This window comes from Protopterus annectens, chromosome 7.part1 (assembly GCF_019279795.1).
Source record: "Protopterus annectens isolate FY-2018-M chromosome 7.part1, PAN1.0, whole genome shotgun sequence".
In the NCBI taxonomy this organism is placed as follows: Eukaryota; Metazoa; Chordata; order Ceratodontiformes; family Protopteridae; genus Protopterus; species Protopterus annectens.
This window is the reverse complement of record NC_056740.1, coordinates 263604533-263627244: the sequence shown is the minus strand read 5'-3', so window position 1 is coordinate 263627244 and position 22712 is coordinate 263604533.

Here is a 22712-nt window from a genome sequence, read left to right as displayed (position 1 = left end):
CAAAATCCTGAAAACACACAGGATACCAACACTTACTATATTCCAGCACAAGTACATACTGAAACAAATAAAACACAAACCATATTACTCTTTTCCAAGTATAAGCAGGGGGCAAGCCCCCTTGCACTCCCCATGTGGGGGGCTGCACCCCCCACACCCCCTGCTACTTAAATATATCAACTCCAAAATTGCACTTAGTATACTGAAGTGCAATCTCAGAGTTGTTATATTTAAGTAGCAGGGGGTGTGGGGAGTGCAGGGGGGCTTGTCCCCCTGCATATAGTTGAAAGGTAATATGTTTCTGTATGTACTTGTGCTGGAATATAGTAAGTGTTGGTATCCTGTGTGTTTTCAGGATTTTGAGTTTTCAAGATTTTGAGTTTTCAGGTTTTTGAGTTTTCAGGATTTTGGTCTTCAGGATTTTGGGCTTTCAGGATTCTGTAGCACTTCCATATATGCATATATGGGCCTGCAAATTCATAAAGATATACAGCAAATCCATTTTATTTAAGCTTTGCAATATGTATATTATAAATACACATAGTGACACACTGATTTGTTTAGTTATTTATTTATGTTATTTATTTCCATCTTGGTAAAGGGGTAAGTGGCCTGGTCAACACAGAGCAAATCATGAGAATTACAAAGGTAAGAATGAAGTACACTTCAAAACATTTATGAGCATTGCACACAGTTTCATTAAAAAGTCATGCATTATCAGATATTCAGCGTATACAGAATTGGCAGGCATTCAAGAATGCCTTGGAGTACAGGTTTTTCAGTAAGACATACCGAGACTGTGGTTTTCAAACCACATGAATATAAGTATAGATTATATGATGCTTATATAAACACATACATTCATATGCACATACACAGGAACGTATGGAGAAATGTATAAATTCCATTTGCCTAAACGTTCAAAAGCTCATCAGTGTAACAGTACTGCGGTCAAACATTCAGGAAAGGAGTGAAAGCTCTACACATTTTGCCAAAATGCAGAAAAGAAAAAAGTAAGAAAAGAAATTCAGTAGGATGGAATCAGTATTAGGCAAATAATTAGTGTGATTTCTGAAGGACTGCATACAGCATCAGCTAATGGGAAAGTACTTTTAGAACAGTGATCAAATTCAGTTTCAAAGCTACCTGACATTTATAGAGAAAAGATGCAGAAGATTTTGTTCTTCTAGGACAAAGGTCTAATATTGTTGGAGATTTGCAACTCATCAGGTTTGTTTGCAAGATATAACTGTCAAAAGTAATGCTGTTCTGTGAAATGATGGAAAATCCGTATGGTTATAAAAGTATATCCATGTGTAAACACAGTAATAAGTGTACTAAAGCTGAATTGCAGACCATATGCAAAATAATTACCAGTGAAGGAAAAAACATGTAGCAAGCAACAAGCCTGAAACAAATAAACAAAATACTATTGCCTAGGCTAAAAAAAACAAAAAAAAACAAGTGCATACCAAAGAAGATGTAAGTTCACTGATGCAGAAGCTACAGATCTGAATGTGACTAGATAGCCTCTCTGGCTGAGTGTAATAATGACCTATAGGTGGGGGAAGGAAAATACAAAGGGACAAACTGTAAACTCTTAGCACTTCCTAAAACAACCCATCTCCACTAAAGTTTGTAAACCCTGACCTGCATTGTGCTGCTTCTCTGAAAACCCTGTCTCTGTGTGAATATATGACTTATATAGCACTAAAATGTAAATCAGGTCCTCTAACAAGGAACCAGTTTTAGAAATGAGACAGTGTCCCTTTAAGAAACAATTTTTGAGGTTTAAGGAGATGTGGTCCCAGTAGATAGATATAATGATCACAGGGCCAGGTCGGGGACTTTTGGCTGGAGTTGGACTAGGACATTGATTTTTATGTGTGAGAAGCCATGCTCACTCTTCAGGTCAAACTGAGGAAAAAAGAGATACGCCTATGAACACAGCTGCATATCAGGCCACCACATGATGCACAGCATCTTCACAGCATAAAGAACCATTAGCATGGACAGGCAATGCTATAAACCACATAGTATCTGTGCACGAGTGTACTTTACAAGTGACTTCCAAGCCCTAGATGTTTTTAACTCAGCATGATATTGCAATAATTCAAAAGCTAGCTCACTACAGCACCTCAGTAGCATAACCACGCCTTCAGCAAAGGAGAAACCCCTGCTAATTAGAATATTAATAATATCCTCCTAAGTTTAAACCCAGTGGTGAGAGATTTAGGAACACAACTTGATAGCAGCATTAATTTTGATCATCAGGTGTCCACAGTAAAAGGAAGGCCTTCTGCATTGCACACATCATAAGAACGGGTATAGCATCCAAAGCTAAGGAGGTTATAACTCCCCTGTACTCAGCTCTCAACAGACCAACAATAGAGTGCAATGCTCCCTTTTGTATGTACCTCACCAGACATCTGCACCAAGTGGATAGACCTCAGAGGTTTTTCAACAAAAAAAGTCAGGGCCACAACACATGACCTACACGGACAGACCAAAGGCCCTATCACTTTACTCAGTATTGTATAGACTGCTTTGAGGTGGCTTGTGCCTGACCTACACAACATTCTCAGACCCTGCCTTGATGAAGCTGCTGCAAGTCTGCAAATCCAATGGGGCAAGACTCACTCTAGGGATCTTAAACTAGCCTGTGATATTAACAGGAAATGCTGGAGAGACAGATATGCCTTCCAGAAGTTGCCACTCCACTGGAACAAACTCCCAATTCATGTAACACAGAGCTCCTCAATGACCCTATTTAAGCATAACCTGGACAACTGGATGGGGAAACCACCTACACTGGGGATTTCATCTGTGTCCCTCTTACACAAGGGCAGTCGATGCTGATATTAGATTCATGCACAAACATAGACTATATATCTTGGTCCATAAGGGAACAAGGGTGTAACATGGATAAGCTTGTACAGGCCATAGAGCCAATAGCCTAGTAACCTCCTCTGATGCTGTGATCCTAGTCACCTCTGAAAAGTACAGTAGTTTAACTCAACAAAGACTGTGGTCAACAAATTGTGGGAGACCATATTATGACAAGCAATGTGGACTATAGAACGGGATAATAGTTTATATTGCCAGACAGGCATACTGGCAACAGACACAACAGCTTGTAATGGACCACAGCACTGCAGGATGCACACAGGGGTATAAGGAAGCATCGGGACCAGATGCTACCAGTGGAGTTTGTGAAGTAGCAGAGGACATGGGTTTGTTAGGTTACTGACCTGCTTTTTTGCAAGGGAGCTTAGTCTGTCAGGGTGCAAAGTACATAGGCTTAAAAAATGGTCATACTATTTTGGGGTGCTCATCCTGTCACAATACAGAGCATGAGGGCTTGTCAAGTAACTGTTCTGCAGGGGGGAGGCCAACATAATACCATCAGCACACAAACTACCACATGTTCTTTTGGGGTATGAAGCTTTACTTACAATAATTTTCCCACAGTCTGTCAGTATAACACTGTTGAATGGCAATCAGTTGTACCACATCCAGCTGTGTGCAGTATGATACAAGAGATGACTACTGGCAGCGCAGTAGCAGACAGGTTTGTAGCCAGTAAACCTAGGCAGGCTGACAGTGCTGAGACTATTGGTGTTTGCCAAGTGCAGTCATGCATACACAAGCACTGATCTGCTTGTGTCACCCACAGGTGTAGCCATCCAGTCATGGGACAAAAGGAATAGCAATGTCTGGAGATAGAGGTACAACTGTAGGCCCAACACATACATGATATGCATATCTTTGACAAGGGCAAAGCAGACAAGACATTCTGAGGCCAGGTGTGTCTGGGAGTGGTGCATAACATCAATGCTGTGGGCAGCCATAATAGGACTGTAGTGCAGGTTTTAAGCAGGGTCACTGATATGGTGATTTATGCCAAGACTGAGTTGCAGAATATTGCCTGTGGTGGACTTCTTGCTGGCAATCTACCACCACCACAAGGGCACCACACAGAGGTGAAGGGGTTCTGCTGTTCCCATCTGCGACAGGTGACAGACCCTTCATACCTGACAATGGCTTGGACATGAGAATCAGACTGGTGGTGACTGCAATAGTGTCTGTGGAAGATATGATAGGTTAGTAGCACCGGGGTCCAGTATTATTGTACCATGACTCATCAGGTAAATATATTATTAAATGGACCATCTATTCACACCTGTCCACAAGATGCATCAGTATTGCAACTGTGACAACACAGAACACAAGGTATGTATGTGTCTATAGGCTAAACAGTACTGGCATGTAGCAGTATGCATACTTTGCATTAGTGGAAGTAATACATTTATTCCAGCATTACCATGTATATATTTTCTTCATACTTTCACAGATTCCATTTCTGTAGGATTCAGTACATGCTTGATGTCAACAGTTTACCTGAAGACTCCCTTCCCATGGCACAGTCTGATGGCATACAGGCAATGTCTGCAGTGCTATAGATTATGCATATCCCTCATAGATGACTTACAAGAGAAGGGGCAGGATGAACCTCTGGCATCACTTGTACTCAGTACTGGGTGTCCGGTCCCTGTTAGCACTCTATAAGCACCACAGGAGTCACCATCAGAGGTGATATCCATAAATCGCATTGTCTCTGAGGTGCACATACCACCAAAGGGGAGCAAAGTGTAAGAGAACGTTATTGCCATCTCTCCAGGACATTCCTTGACTTAGGCAAAACCTGTGGCAACAATCAAAAGTGATCCAAGCTCAGATGGTCAATATACATGCTACGTCAGAGATGTTGTGTATATTATGTGACCTGCATGAAGACATGCAATCTGTTCCTTAGCATCATTTTAAACAAAATGGTGCAAATGACAAATATCTTATTGCAGGTCTCTGCTGCATACTACAGTATGACCAAATGTGCCCAAACAGCAGAAGTGAGCCTTCATAAGTCCAGGCACAATCTTTGATGATGATGGTTCATGTCTATGACAGTGTGGTGTTGTACTCCATCTCAACCATAATCTGAGGATTACAGATAGGGATCACCAGACATAGTTCAAAGTTATATCCAGCATCATTTTCCACACACAGCAATTAATGGCATTATGAGTGGCCAGTCATCTGTTAACTTAGGAGAGGCATATCCAGGCTTCTGAAGCTTGCAGTGTGTATACTTATCAAATAAATGACCCACTATAAAGTCACCCCCACATGAACTGCTGCTATCAGTTACACATGTCCTAGATTTAGAAATCATGGGGACAGACTGAATACTGCACATACACATTGCATATAATACCCTGTGAATTGCACACCACCTGGCATTTGGATGGAGTGGAAGCCCTTCCTCTTTACATACCACATCTGAAGTGGAGCAGGCTGGGCTGTGATGACATCTATGTAGTCAGTGTCCTCAGGACTTCAAGGAAATGGGTCATGATATAGAATGCCTGCATATTGTTGGTTCTGTCTTCTATTATTAATGGAAACCAAATATGTACCTACGTATTTTGCAGCATCATGCCAAGGAACTGGTGTAGGATTTGCAAGGCCAACAGTTACAAAACTCTTATAGCATGCCATATTGGACACCAAAAGTTCCCCATAGCATGGATGCATAATGGTACACAAACATTAATATCCACTGTGGCAGACATTCTAAACATTTCCCGTGATTCCACGTACATCTACTAATTTCCATATGGTGTCTCTGTCCACATGGTTGACAATGTCCTGGTCATGGAGGTGATGAAATGTTAGCTGCTGGTGGACCCATCTGCAATACAGAGGTTAACAACACACAACATCATACACACTGGCCCCAATGGCAGCCACTAACATTTACTGTCCTGCCAATACTAACACTACTCATAGCATTTTATCATGGTTGGCGATCTTGTACACTGGCAAATACTGGTGATTAGAACAGTTGATCACTGCAGTTGTCCCTGCTAAAATTGTACATTTCTGAATACATTTTCCATGATAGTTTCATCATTTGCAAATATAATGGCACTCATTAGCATGTTAGCCCTCATTTGCATTTATGCAACCATTTGCATACCATGCATGCAAAACTATTTCTCTGGTAGCATAACCACACTACTTGTGTCTCTGAATCTTCTCCTCCCTGCACATGCCAGGAAACATTGTTATGTCTCATAATGATGTATGTTAATTGTTTCAAAATATTCCCCAAAAGTTCAAGCAGTTACACAAAATGAATAAAAAAAGGTTGTAGCTGCTCTCACCCAGTCTGTATGCATGACACAAAATCATGAATATATGTATTTATTGAACATGCTTTAATTATTTATTGAACATGCTTTAATTACACATCACCTGTGAAAAGTTAGATCTATTTACTATATCTGTTTATTTAAAATATCTTGTATAACAGAAAAATTAATCTGACTATATAATGAATGTATTTAGTTGCTATTCATATATTATGAGATAGATTACAAAAAAGACACCTTTCTTCTGATTAGCAACTTACTCTGTGTTCACTGTTGTTTCATGTAAACAACTACCCTGTGGTCATGAAAATCTGCTAAGCGAAAGACAACTTCAAAAACCACAGATACTGATGTGACTGAAAGATCAGGTTCCTTGGGGCCGCTAAAACCCTTTGAAGATATGCACCAGTATTTTGCTAAATATAGAAACAGCAGCATCTTAACTTCTAATGATAATTTATTACTTATTGACGGATGTAATGGCATGTGAGCAACCTTTTTGTATATTTTCCAAATAAGCTTTTACCGTCAAAATATTTAGCTGTTTGGTATTTTTTATTTTAGCTCAGAGAAGAAATTATACATTATTAGAGATAGTTTTCACCAAAGGAGGAGGCAAGGGCTAACTTCTTGGTCATGATTTACCTCACCTATTTTTCTTATCCTGCTTTCCAGTCAGCAATTTTTTTTAACAAAGAAAGCCATGTCCAACCCGGAATTAATGGACATGCTGCACCTCAGAAAATCCAAATCCCATCGAGCTACGTGCTCGAGAGACTTGAACCTCAGCACTGAAATAAATAGGACATGCTGGAGGGACAGATTCATAACCCAGAGGCTCCCTTCACTCTGGAATAAAATCCCAGTCCAGGTTAGGCAGAGTCCCTCATTGACTCTATTCAAGAGGAATCTTGATGAGTGGATGGGAGATAGTAGGTTTACCCCGGGTGTCACTTCTGTGTCACTGTTAGACAGAGGCACAGTATACTAACCTCAAAAAAGGGCATAGCAAAATTAATTTAAAATGGGTGGCGAAAGCCAAACACACTCTGGCTAGGCTTATAAATGCCCTAGGACAGATAGTCTAGTATGAACCTATGAACCTATAAGTATTCTGTAACATCTACTGGGTTCACTCCTACTATGACAGAAAACCTACAGTTTATCACAGCCTGAAACAGTAAATCTAAGAATGTCAAAACAGGAAGGTCAGAAGTTTCCTACAATTGACTGCTTAGGTTATGCATTGACTGCACTGTGGAATCACAGAAGAAGGCAAGTTTTACTTGTCTTTTATTTTATTTTTTCCCCTCCATCTTCCCTGAGCTTGTACAACCTCAGAGAAGGTATTGTGGAGTGCAGGGGGATTAACCTTTGCAAAAAAAAAAAAAAAAGAACATTTTTGTGTTTTGTGCTACCGCAGAGTGTCACTGTTTTGAAAGTACAACACCCCAAGGAATTTTACCCAAACAGACCTGAGAAGCACATGCAGACTTCATAGAGGCAATAAGCAGAGGCTGGGGCTGTAGCCCAGAGCTGTGAAGAGTCACTGTTATGATTTTCTGCTGAGAAACTGGAGATAGTGATACATTTTCTAAAGGAAATAATGACTTTTGGAAAAGAAATTCAACTTTTACATGACCTGTTTTTTTCCGTGTACTATTGCCACATGCTGTTAATTTGTTTAAAAAGACTGTTGACTATGAAACAGGATAAGGGAGTTGGGTGGAGCACATTTTGACCAAGAAATTAGCCCTCGTCTTCTCTTTGGAGAAAACTGTTCCTAATAATATATGATTTCCTCATTGAGCTAAAATAAGATATACCAGATAACTAAATATTTTGACAGTGAAAGTTGCTTCGGCAAATGTTCAGAAAAGTTATACACACACTCTTTTCATCAAGCTGCAAGAAATATACCACTATGGTTATAAAGTCATTCACCACACATAATTTTGTTACAAATTACATTTTTAAAAGGACCTTTTCCATAAACAAAACATGAAAAAGTATGATGTATTTATAAATCAGTTTCTGGTTCCTCAGATGTATGTCTATAAATATATCATTACCACAGTACTTGTAAGTTGTCCAGAGTTATTTCTTCTCATTCCTAATATTATTTCTTGGGTATATGAAGTTGAAGACTTGGGTTTATGACATGTTCACAGTCACAGATTACGGACTAAAAAGAATAATGTTACAATGTACTTCATACAATGTTACACCTTGTGCGTGGAGTACTTTTAGCTGAGGAAATCATTCTTTAGCTAATCATAAGGTTATGCACAAAAGTATATTAATGTTGAACAATGAGAGAAATTATAATAAAGCTTTATTAACAGTCTGAAAGTAGGCAGTCAAATATTTGCTTTATTGCTGTAATGGTAGTTTGAAAGCTAACACTGCTGTTTGGGTCCAGACTGAGTATGTTGAAGACAAAGGATTTTTTTTTTTTATGAAAGTTCAACTAAAAAGCATACTAAACAGAATTTCTTTAAGCTAAAGTTAAGATTGTATCAGAAGCAGACAGTCATGTTACAGGATGAATATTAGAGAAATACCGAAACATTTTATATGATGTCAAAAGCTTGCATAAGCAGCTTTACAGTAACAGTACCTACTGCATAGCAGGCATATCTTTTGCATTATCCAAGAATATATGATGTTATGATAAAATCCAGTGTATGTAGTGTTAGGGCAGCTTTGAAGGTGATTGAATGAGCATAGTGTTTGAATGCTCTCTCTCTCTCTAGATATATATATATATATATATATATATATATATATATATATATATAATTATTTTTTGACATATTTTGTGTTAGTCACATGAGAAACCATCTCATTGAAATTAAAAGGACCATTCTGATTAGTACTGCATGGTCAATATTCAAGATCCAGCTGTAACTGATGCAGGATTTAGTCGTAACCTCCATGGTTTGTTCTGGATGTCAAACTGGAGTGGGTAAATATCATAGGGATTGGGTAAATCCTGTCTCTTCAATGGTTTTGAGATAACAGTTAGCATTATGTAGTGCAGTTATGCAAAATAGATTTTACTTACCCTTTTTTTTTTTAATAACTCTAAACTGTGGTGGTGTTTTTGATCATTCTCAGTGATACTTCAGGTCAGTTAAGATGAGTGAGAGATGAAAGTAAAAAACATATTTATTTATGTATTAACCATTAAGAAATCCAGTCTTTCTCAGGCAGCTTTTAGCCATGATAAATAGATATATGACCAATCAATCAGTTTTTTTTTTTTTTTTTTTGTGAGGGGAGTGGAAACTGTGGTGCTCAGAGGAAACCTATGTGGAGAGTAGGGAAACATGCAAAATCTGCACAGGCAATGATCAGAGGTTAGGACTTGGGCCCACAAATTGTGCATTGTGGGTCAAAGTTTTTAAGCAATGAAGCATCATGCTGCCCAAATGTGTGTGACTGGTATGTCTGGGCATAAGTTTTGTAAGTACATTATTGCTGTACAGTTTGTTCCATTGATAGCGTAGCATCACACAATTATCTGTAGTTATTTTAATAACCTCCTTATTTTTTGAAAGTGTGTAAGTGCAAGAAATCTAAAACTGAATGTATCATATGAGTGGTCCTGCAATGGAAATAATTTCATTGTTTTAAATAATTTTATGAGCCTTCTCCCAGTCTAAGAATGGCATCTTGTTTGATCTGACTTCATTACTCAAATGAACAGCAGTTTGACTGGTCGTGATATAGTTTAACAACAATACTCAGATTACTTCTTCTGTCCAAACCAATCTCCTTAATGTTCATTCTACTCAGAGAGAATTGTATAATCTGGATTTTTACATTATCTGGTGACAGGATATTACACTGTTGAACTATTGCCGAAGTTGAAGAGTTCCATTAATAAATATATAAAAAGAATATATATATTTGGAAAATACTGAATATAAGGTAAGCAACATGTAGTTCTTGTGGAAAACTGCATGCTGCTAACAGGTACCCATCAACAACAACATCAATTATAGAAAGCAAACAAATGAAAGTAATTATTTTGTTATTTATTTTACATTTGTTGACCGGGCTAGTCCAACTGGATATATTTCCATTTTCAGTGGAGGCCCGGGGAGAAAAGCTCCAACAGTAACACACAAATGTATCTCATGCATAATTAAACAAAGAAAGGAAGTTAAAATACTAAAAAAAAATCACTATGAATGAGAAGAGAAGAGAAAACAAATTACACTTAATTCTAATCAATATACAATATAGGAATAGTCACTTTACATTATGTCATCTGAGTTAATGTACATTACATACAAGATTAAATTCATAAGTAGATTTAGTTTACTAGTGATTATAGGTACTTTAGGAGGGTAAGGAGTTTTGAATAGAGAAAGGAGACAGTGAAGAGGTAGCCAGTGAAGAGGTAGCAATAGTGAAAGCAGAAGATTGGTCAGGGTTACAAGAGGGGCATAGTCAAGGTAGTAGCAAAAACAAGCCAAAGCAAATGTGGAACACTGATAATATGAAACAAAACAAAAAAAAAAACACTTAAAGATACTGATTTTGGAATGATAGAACTTTTAGACATACTAATCTCAATTGGTAAAATAGGAGGCTATAATGTAATTTGGTTATTAATTATCCATTTCACAGTGGTATTCAACAAATAAGAACTATATTCCTGTTTAAAAATAACTGACATACAAAATTCAGCTCATCCAAAAATGCATTTTTTTTCTGTATAGTTAAACAAGATATTCTAATTATTTGTCCCTTGGGTATATTGTTTATCATATAATAAGGATGATTACTACTAAAGTGGATGTACTACTAAAGTGGGCGTAACTATTTACAAAAGTGTTCCTTTTGGTGTATTCTGCTCTCAGACATTTGATGCATTGTATTCATATGCAAAACCACAACTAAAACTGTGACAGTATTTCCAACAGAACCAAGAGAAAATTGAAAAAGTCAGTATTATCATTTAAACAAGAAAGAAATTGACTGTATTCATCTTTTATTACCATTCCAGATGAAGAATAAATCATCCACAGATCTTTGATAGAAAGACACTCTATAAAAGTGTTTATCTTAATATATAATGCCACTATCCCAAAACAAATTAACAAAGGAGGGAAGAGTGGTAGCTCCCATCACTACATCCCTAACTTACTGATCATTTTTATAATTAACAATAAAAAAATTATTATCAAGTAATAGCTCAATATGAAAGCACACTGTATTAACAAAAGCAGTACTATATATAATAGTGTGTGCTAGAAATAATCCAACAAAAGCACTACCCTCATCCCTATGAATATTAGTAAACAGGGATTTAATATCTAAAGTAAACAAACATGGCTCAGTACCTTGAAAATTATATTTCCTAATATTATCTAGTAAATCCAAAGAATCTTAGATAGGAATCTATTTTTGAACTATAGGTTTAAAATGCTGTCCTAAAAGATAGAAATTCCCTCAGTAACACTTCCAGTGGTGGAGACTATAGGTCTAAAAGGGAAAAACACTTCACCCTTATGAACTCTGGGAACTCCAAATAAAACACTAAACCATAAAAAGTCTACTCTTAAAAATAAAATAACAGTGCATTAATAAATCCCTGAGAGAACAATCCTTTAAAAAAGCATTTAATATAATACTACCTGTTATATACATAATGGTTAAGGTTTTCGCCTCCCATGCAAAAGGTACAAGGTTTGATCCTGACCTCCTGCTAATGTCTGTCTGGAGTTTGTATGTTCTCCCTCTGTCTCTATAGGGATCCTCCCAGTTCTGAAAAACATGCTGAGTGTTTCCATCTCAAACTCAGCAATGAATGGAGCTATGGGTAGCAGCACAGATTCTACATGGTGCCATATAGGGGGAAGAGTTGTACAGATCAACCACTTTGGGCATCTACTGTGCTACACGGTATCCTCAAGATAGGAAAATTCAGATCACAGACTACACAGCATGGCAGGACTAGCCACTCAATGGTGTAAAATATGGTTGTAGGTGATTCCGTCATGTTGACTTATGTCACTAAATGGGCATGGGTGTTTGCCAGTGATAAGTGGGTTGAGGATCTGACCTACTCTGACCTAGGCCAAGGATCCATTCTAATGGTTGGAGGGGTGTATATGCCCCTACTGGCCAGTGTGCACCTGCCATATATGTCAAATAACCAAACTTCCTTAAACTCATTTTCATTTGATAACATATTTTCAATAGTCAAAATATAATCCGTTTGGGACATAATAACAAACCCACTCCCTTTGTCTGCCTTTAAAACTTGTAATTCTTTACTCTTCAATTCTTTAATAGCTTTTCTATCTTCTACATCAAAATTTTAAAAAATTATAAGGCTTGGGGGCGATTCTTCTCTTGGATATTAATTAAGTCTCCTTCACATGCATCATAAAAAATCTGCAAAGTCCCAACTAAGGGAGAATTAAATACAGGTTTGTTAAACTTATTATGTGTACCTAGACTATCTTTAAATAAATAATTTAAATCCAATGTACCTACAAACAACTTTAAACTAATAAGAGCCTGGGTAACATTAGCCCTATTACTAGGTGCAAATGAAAAAACAGGAGAAAATATATGTAATTGTCTTTCAGTAAAAGACTCAATAGAAAATTTGGAAACATAGTACACATTTGGTAAAGCTATAACAGTGCTATGGGGAACACTTATCAAGTCTAAAGCCTGGGCTGAAACCTGTAGGAACTTTGATTTTGGCCTCTCCCTCAAACAGTCACTTTCTCCCTTGGGAAAAAAACACCATGGAAGTTAGTCCTCATTCAGTTGAGTCTATAGGATTCATTTGAGCAGCAATAATGTCCAATCTTCTTATGGTCACAGGAGGAATGGAGTCTAAAAAATATATTATTGTTCAGAAGCACTGAGAAAGAAATTCTATCTGTGCCATTGTAAATGGTCAAACTGGTCTTGGAGAAACAAGACAAAGAAGAAACAGGATTCACAGTCATACGCAACACCATCACATTGTATTTTCTTCTTCTTAAGCTCTACAGTTGTTTTAATGTGGCAATTAAAAGAAAAAAAGTAGGCTCATTTAGCTCCTGAATATGTTTCTAATTATGGTTAATTAATTTTCTCAGCAGTTGTAACCTCCTTTCATTGAAAAAAATCAATTAATTCATCATAAAAAGGATCATTGACAGTAAACCACTGGGGTATTTATGAACCTTTATCTCTTAGGAACTATTTTCAAGGAAACACAATGCTTTAAATACAAATTATCATGAACAAGCAATTGATATTTATTCAACTTGTTCTTAAAAATTCTTAATCATTTGTTTAAATGACTATGTCTCATTATTATTAGTTTTCACAGCATCTGCATAAGTTTTAATAGCCCCACATGGATTGTTAGGCTTGGAAAGAAAGGAATCAAGGCCGTACCATTAAAAAGCAGGAATTGATCTTGCATCACCATTGGACGTTGAGGAATTCTGATTGTGGACAGTTCAATAATGGTATCATCCAACTTAGCAGTATCTTGAAAAATTTTAGGTGAACACATGCCATGACTAACCTTCTGAGACAAAACTTGAAAAGAAGACTGCAACCCAGCCAATGTGGAGGATATATTTTCAAAGGTGCATAAAAAAGAATCAGCAATGGTATACATAATAATATTGTCCAGAGAATAATTTAAAATCCTCTCTTCTCTATGATCAGTATTTATTTATTTATTTTGTTTATTTATTTAAATTTGTTGACCGGGAGTGTCCAACTGGACATAGGTCCATTTTCAGCGGAGTCCCAGGGAGAAGAGCTCCACAGTTAAAATAAACAGACAGTATTTACATTGGATTACATAGTGATTAACAATTTACATAGCAATTACTTACAACATATTTACAGATGAAGACTATAGTACATCAGTAGACAACTAGAATCTTTATCTGTGAAGTGCATACCAGACATTAACAAATGTTACAAGAAGAAGAAGTTCGTGCTGTATAATAAGTACTGGCTTATGAGCATCTGAGCTTGCTATAATCGAGGTAGTTAGTGGAGTGAATAGAAAGGTAGTGGTTGGATGGGGCAGATGATATTAGAGTGGGAGTTGCAAGGGCATAGCCAGCATGATTTTAGTTGCACTTTTAGTAAAGTTTTGAAGTGGGTGCATGATGGTATGGAGGTAATTGTGGGTGGGAGTGAGTTCCATAATTTGGCTATGGTGCAAGAGAATAGTGCTTCACCAGCAGAGTTATTGGCTTTAGTGATCTGCAAGTGATTTTTGCTGCTGGATCTTAGTGGTCTGGTGGTGCAATAGGGTTGGAGTAGATTCTGGAGGGATGGGACATTTAGTGGATGGTTTACTAGTTTGTGGGCGAGTGAGAGCTGATACCACTGAAGGAGGTGAGGGAGTTCAAGCCAGCCCAGTTCCGCAAGTGAGAGACAGTGGTGACTACGGTAGGATGCCCCTGTGGCAAATTTGGCGATTTTGTTGTAGCAGGTCTCTAGCTTGTTTAGATCACATTCCCTTAGGTTGGTATATATTGGAGAGGCATAAAGTAGGGTGGAGATAAGGTGGGAATTTGCTATTGAAATCTTTGCTGCTTTGGTGAGAAATTGCTTATTTCTGTATAACACTCCTAGTTTTTTGTGGACTTTTTTTATAGTCATGGATATGTGAATGTCAAATTTTAGTTTATTGTCTATTTCTACTCCTAGCAATTTGGTGTGTTCAGTTGGGTATATAGTGGTGTTGTCTTTTGCCGTGATGTTAAAGTGAGAGTTGTTTTGAGTATGTTTGGTGGGTTGGAAGATGAGTAGTTTAGTTTTGTTTGGGTTGTGTATTAATTGGGCAATGGATAACCATGTTTCAACAGAGGAAAAGGCTTCCTGTGTGACTTTTTTGCAGTTTTGGTAGGGACTGGGCTGAGCAGATGATAGTCGAGTCATCTGCGTATTGTATGAGTGTGCCATGTTTGGTGGCAGAGACTAGATTATTGGTGTAAACAGAGAAGAGTAGGGGTCCAAGGATGGATCCTTGGGGAACCCCTATGGAGACAGGTAGTTAGGGAGATATGTCATTCTGCCATATAACGGATTGTTGGCGGTCAGACAGGTAACTCTGAAACCAGTTGGTGACCGATTGTGAGAAGGATAGGTTATTGAGGACAGAGATAAGTTGTTTGTGTGGGACCATGTCAAATGCTTTAGATAGGTCTATGAAAGTAGCAGAAGAGATATAGCCATTGTTTTTATGCTGAAAGATAGTGTTAGTAAAGGAGAGTAAGGCAGTGATGGTGCTATGGTTTGGTTGGAAACCATGCTGAGTACTGGAAAGGAGGTTGTTAGTAAGGAGGTAGTCTGAGACCTGAGACTGTATGCATCTCTCTAGTATTTTGGAGAGTGGAGAGAGAATAGCTATGGGGCGGTAATTGGTTCGTTCTGTGGAGGGTCTGCCTTTGTGGAGGGGAATTATATGTGATAATTTCCACAGTATGGGAACGTAACTTTCTGACAGAGATTGGTTAATCAAGATGGATACTGGGTAGGCCAGAGCATCAGCTGCAATTTGTAGGTATTCACTTGGGAGGCTGTCTGCTGCTAATTTGGTGGGTTTAAGTTTAGTTAAGAGTTTTTTTATGTTGTAGGTAGGTACAGGAGAAAAAGAGAAGGCAGTGGGGAGATTACTAGTTGAAGGTGTGGGTTGGTATTATTAGCCATAGCTATGTACCAGTGAAACCACAAAATGAAACAAACCAAAACCAAACCTGATGCTTAATGTAAGTGAAACACCAACAACTGGCAGCAAAAAAACACTTAGTGATACTGAAAACAGACACAAAAATATGCAAAGTTCATTATTTAAAAATTTCATCTCAAAATATACCAGAACCTGGCAAAGGAACTAAGGTATTGGGAACAAATAACTAAAAAGTGAAAGATGATAGAATGGGAAGATGCCAAGAATGTATTTGGACTGCAGATGAGAGATTGCATTCCCTATCAGAGACTGATAGAGTATAGACAAAGTGAAAGAAATGGGGGGGGGGGGAGTTCTGAATGAAAGACCAGCTTTGGTAGAGTTTTTAATAGAATCTATAACAGAAGCTGCCATTAAAAAAGGAATAATTAGTAGATCATATAAAATGCTGCATGATAACTATAAGAATCAATCAGAGAAGGTTAGAAAGGACTGGAAAGAGAGACTGGATAAGCAATTCACAAAAAACAATGGGAGAATATATATATATATATATATATATATATATATATATATATATATATATATATATATATATATATATCCCAAATATGCAACAAAATCTAAAAGATTTAGGATTTTTGCCTGGAAATGTTTACATAGATATTTTTATACCCCAAGTAGACTACAGGAAATTTTCCTCAGGGAGACAGCAAATGTTGGAGGTGTGAAGGGGAAGAAAGAGGTAATTGGTAACATATTTTCTGGGAGTACGGTGAGTTGGCAGACTTTAAGGATTCCCTGCAGGATGCACTGTCAGATATGCTGGGTGAGTAGATTGGTCTGATGAAGGAGATGATTATTCTGAGTCATGATACAGAATCAGAATTGCCTAGACATAGTAAGGCCTTGCTGTGTCTAATAATAGTGGCTGCCAAAAATTCTTCAGGAATTTGTACAGTATCTCAATGAAAATAAGTGGGGAATACAATTTACAGTTCATTATGATGCAAATTGTATTTCATTTCTTGATGCTGAAATAAGTCGTCAACATGATAGAACTTTGGTTAGTAATGTTTATAGAAAACAACCAAGTTCCAATAGTTTATTACATGCTTCAAACTGTCATCCCAAACACATCACACATAATATTCCCAAATCTCAGTTTCTAAGGATACGTCAGATTTGGTCTATGGAGCATGCTTTTGAATCACAAGAAGAAGATCTCATTACCAAATGTTGTAGCAGAAGCTCTTGCAAAAGTCAAGTCATCCAGACCAGTAATTTAGTTCGTACTTACAATAGACAGGATTTATTACAATATCAACAACACAACAGAGAGAACCAAGATATTATTAGATTGAACACGACTTATGGGTGCAACACCCATAAGTTCATAGATTTGATTTAGAAACACTGGGACATTTTAATGACTGAAGAACGTGTATCCATCAAGTTGGGTCCTAAGTGTCATTTTTCCTTCAAAAGAGAAAGGCACTGGGTGGCTTCTTCAATCATTATGAATACAAATCACCACATTTTTCTTCATCTCAAGGTACATTAGAAGGTGGTGTTTTATCAGGTTGTGTTCCTTGTGGTCATTGTTCTTTTTATAAACATGTTACGAAAACTAAAGAATTTACCAGCAAAAATACTCCCAAAATTTTCCACATTAATATTTTTGTCAGCTGTAGTTCTGATTGGATCATATATCTTGCAAAATGTACTTGTTTGGCCTTTTATGTGGATCAAACCTCTCGGCCACTTAAACTTTGCATATCTGAACATCTGAGCAACATCAGGAATAAAAATCTTACTAATACTCTGTCCAAGCATACTTTACAGCATCCTACAGCATGCTTTAAATTTACTGATATAGATAAAATAAAGGGCAATATGAATATGAAAGCTGGATGGCATATCATAAATAAAAAGGAACAAATCTGGATTATCAAATTAGGTGGAATTTTCTCACCTGGACTGAATGAAGTTCTTTAAATAATTTGTTTTGACAATTAAGGGGTTGGTCGGATATAATCATATATATTTACCATATATTAGTATGTGGCATGTTAAAATTAGATTTATTATGTTTCAAATTAATATGAAAGATTTTGGCACATGTAAATAGATGTGTTTTTTCACTTGGACTGGATGAGTATTAATTATTCAACACTTAATATTTCATGAGATGGGTGTATATAATTGATGCAAGAGCTATGAAATATTGATGAATTGTTAATATGTATAAGCACACTGAAGAAGGCTGATAGCCGAAACCAGTATGTTGCTTTTTTAATGGCTGCATCCGATACATTTTCATAATATTCTCTCATTATAGGGCTGGCCGGTCTTTTTGTGTTTGATTTTTTAGATTTTCCCATGGTTTTACATAATAAACTTTTATCATTACATTGTTATACCATATTTTTCTGTCTTTTCTATATCATCAATTTTTATTTTCCACAAAATATAATTTCTTGGTAACATTTTATTTCTTTATTAATACATTCTTTTTCTCATTTACTCTTTTTTTTACCATACAGCAAATTTATCACACTTATATTTATACAATTTTACTACTAATCTCTCATTTTTTAATTTACCCACTTTAATATATTGTACAAATGAAATGACACAGCACATACCACTTGGTAAACTAATCCTAAATCTCATTCATCTTTACAAAACTCCTCTTTCTGCTGGGTTTAATCTAGAACCTCATACAAATGAAAACAATTATCTGCAATAATTCCTTTTCAAATATTGTTGCCTACATAAATACACTTCCTAAGTATGCTATTTTCCTATCAGTACTGACTTAATCAAATAAGTCTTTTTTTCTGAATGATAATTTATATGTTCTCCAGAAAAGACAGGTTTGTTTTATTTATTCTATTTTCAACATTGAATTCTACTTACATCTTTATTCCCAAATTTTATACCTAGCACAAAAACTTCATTCATTGTAAAATATATACCCATATCTTTACTACATCACCTAAACCTTTACTTTTCTCTTTAGTTAAAGCCACCCCATCTCCTCTAGACACTCATTTGTACAAAGTATTACTTCTTTTATCCAAATTTTGTTTTTTTACAATTATGTCATCTGCATAAGTTAACAGAACTGGAATTCTTAACCCTTCAGGTGTTATATACACCGCCTCCTTCATTCTGTGCTTTATTTCACATGCTATCATGTTCATAACTAATGCAAAGAGCATACAATTCATTGGACAGCCTAGTCTTATACCACTCTTCTTATGTACAAACAAACCACACCAGGATTTTGCCAAAGGCTTGCTCAGTCAAAATACTGTATCAAACAAGATAAACTTAGCAGAGCCACCACAGGATAAATATATAATTATAAGTAAATAATAAAACCAATTTTATTGAAGTATATCTGTGATCAACACAGAGAATAAAAACAGTGATAAGTGCTTTTGGCCTATGCCTTCCTTAGATCATATTACATTCCAGCTAGGGAAGTATTTTCAAAGTGGCTGAAGCTAATTAAACTTCACTTGATAATGACATCATCCTTTAGTCTTCCTGTTACACCTCCTTCCTATAAGTATAGATGATAAATTGGCTATCCAGTGACTCTCAGCTAATTCAACATGATTATTTATATCTCCCTTCGTGAAAACATTCCCATTAGTTCCAAAGCTGAAAACCTGAAGTTATGACTGGGATTTATCATAATATGCTGGAATAAAGAAGTATCTTTATTCTTTAATCTGATGTCACTAAGATGTTTAAAAATCCTAGTTTCTAAATGGCAAATAGTTTTTCCAACATAAAAACTAGTACAAATTGTACAAATTGTTAAATAAACCACATATCTTGTGTTACATTCGGCTTGGGTATACAATTTGTATTCTCTATCATTAACAGATTGACAAAATTAATTGCTCGTACTGATATACGAACCAGCCTTACAATTACCACATCTGTAAGTTCCATGTCTGCCATAATGTTCATTCCTCCTCTGAGTTTCTTTGCACAACAACTGTTTAAGGTTATTTTTATTCTTAAAACTAAACCTCAGTATATCACCAATGATGCCTCTCAGGTTCTCATCTGCTAATAAGATTTTCCATTTGTTCTTTAAAATAGTATATACTTCTTGAATGTCTTGACTATAAGTGAGTGAGTGTCTAAATGCTATATGTTGCTCCCTATATCCTTGGGAGGTTAGATCTTCCATATTCCATTGTTTATAGAAATAAGGTTTACCTTTCTCATCTCTCATGCCTTTAGTCTCATATGCTATTTTGGTGACCAGGTCCTTTATGTAACCTCTCTAAGACACATTATCCTTCATCCTCTGAGTTTCTCTGTTGAAAGTAGATTAATCTGTAAACAGTCTAGAGGCTCAAAGGAACTGACCTTTAATTACCTCATTAAAGATATCCCCTGGGTGCATACTACTTTTATGAAGAAGATGATTCTTTCAGAATGGTTTAGGAAAAATCTCAGTATCTAAAGAACTATCATATTTATTGGTCAAAGTGATGTCCACAAAATTAATCTTGTCTCATGCATAATGTGCATTAAATCTCAAGAAAGTTGTAGTCTGATTGAAGTACTCAATAAAGTTCAGTAACTGTTCTTCACTCCCATTCCAAAAAAAAAACACATCATCAATGAATCTCTTATAAAACATGACATATCTCAACCAATTATTCCTTTCATTAAAAATATATTTCTCTTCCCAATGGGCCATAAGCAGGTTAGAATAACTATTAGCACAGAGGGTGCCCACTGCCACCCCCCATTTCTGTAGATAGTATCCATTCTGGAGCACCAGAACATTATTTTCCAAGATCAGTTCCAGTAGGAAACATCTGAAAAATATCATCTTTCCTATAAAACTTCTTTGATGTCAAAAATTCTTGAATTGCTTTTATCCCATAATCAATCATAATTATGATGAACAGACTCACCAGATCTACTGTGACCATATATGTCAGCTCTTTGCCATCCTTTAGATGTAAGAATTCAGATAGAGAATCTAACAAATCCTCAGTATCCTTCAGGATAGTTCGTACTTCCTTTAGGGCTTTCTTTAGTTCATAGTCAACATAAACAGAAATAAGTTCGATGATCCAGCCATTCCCTGAGACAACCGGTCACATGGGAGGATTTTGCATATTTTTATGTATTTTTAGGAACCCTTTAATAACGGGTATAGTTGGTTTATTAACCAGAAGGTATTCATATAGGTCTTGTCCAATAATATTAGATAACCTAAAATTATAAAGATGCCCTTGCACTGTTCAAATAACATAGTCTAATTCAGAAGATTACAGCCTCTTATAAGTGTTAGTATCATTTAATAAACAACACATTTTGCTCTCATAATCACATCTGTCCATAAGCACAATAGCTCCCCCTATCTGCTGATCATATAATCAGATCATTATTATTCATTAGCTCTTGCAAAGCCAGCCTCTCATCTATATTCATATCATTTCAGTGTGTATCTCAATACTGTCACCTCCTTCTCATACAGTTTGACAAAGTTATCAACCACTGAGTTGAATGGGGGTGATTTTTTTATTTATGATAAATCCCAGTCATAACTTCAAGTTTTCAGTTTTGGAAGTAATGGCAATGTCTTCACAAAGGGGAGATTTAAATAATCATGTTGAATCAGCTGAGAGTCGCTGGATAGATGATTTATCAGCTGACAACCCACGCTGGAAGTCCTCATCCCACTCCCACCTGAAATAAAAAAGACCACAGTAAAGAACTTCTCAAAAGCCGACTTCACACTTCTAAAGACTAGTGTGGTCTCCTTTAAGGCCCCCGAGCCGGCGGAAAACAGTACTCAAGCCGCTGAATCACTTACAAATGCCTTCTACCAGCACCTGCAGGACTGCATGGATAAGGCAATCCCAAGCAAAACAAAGACTCTTTGTACCAAAGGCAAGCATCCAGTCTGGTGGACCCCAGCCATAAACAAACTCTACAACAAAATGAGGAAGCTACTACAAGATAGAGCAAAATCCTTAAAAGGTAAGACACCCTTGATCACTACAAGTAAAAAACTAAGAGCTCTCATAAAATCATCCAAAGCAAATTTCGAGAGAAAAATAGCTAAAGACTCAAAAGACAATTATAAGGCCTTCTTTAGCTATGTTAGAAACCTAGGAGGAAACTCCCAGATATGCTCAGAACTAGTTCAAAATGATGTGAAGATTACTGATCCTACAGACATTGCCAACATACTGGCTGACAGGTTCAGTGCAAACTTCTCCCAAAAGGAGAGATATCTATACCAAAGCAGTGCAGCCCCCCAAACATCTCCAGCGCCCAAGTGAGAACTGCTCTCTCCAAAGCAAAAAACAGAGCATCCATGGGACCTGATGGTGTCCCCGGCTGTGTGCTCCACGAACTCAATGAGGAATTAAACCCACAGCTAGGACAGCTGTTTAATCAAAGTCTCACCTCTGGATACGTACCCAGGGAGTGGCGCACTGCAACTGTGGTCCCACTTCACAAAGGCGGTGCCTGCACAGACCCTGGAAATTACCAGCCCATTAGCTTGACAAGCCTTATCTGCAAAGCCATGGAGAGGATCATAATGGACCTCATAAATAAAGACATAGGGAATTTGCAGACTTTGGATCCAACCCAGTTTGGCTTTGTCAAAGGCAGATCATGCCTTTTAAACTTGGTTGACTTTTTCGAAACAGTCACCAAAGCCATTGATGAGGGAAAGGCAGTCCATACAGCCTACATCGATCTGGCTAAGGCCTTCGATACAATACCCCACTCGGGTATCATTGAAAAACTCATCA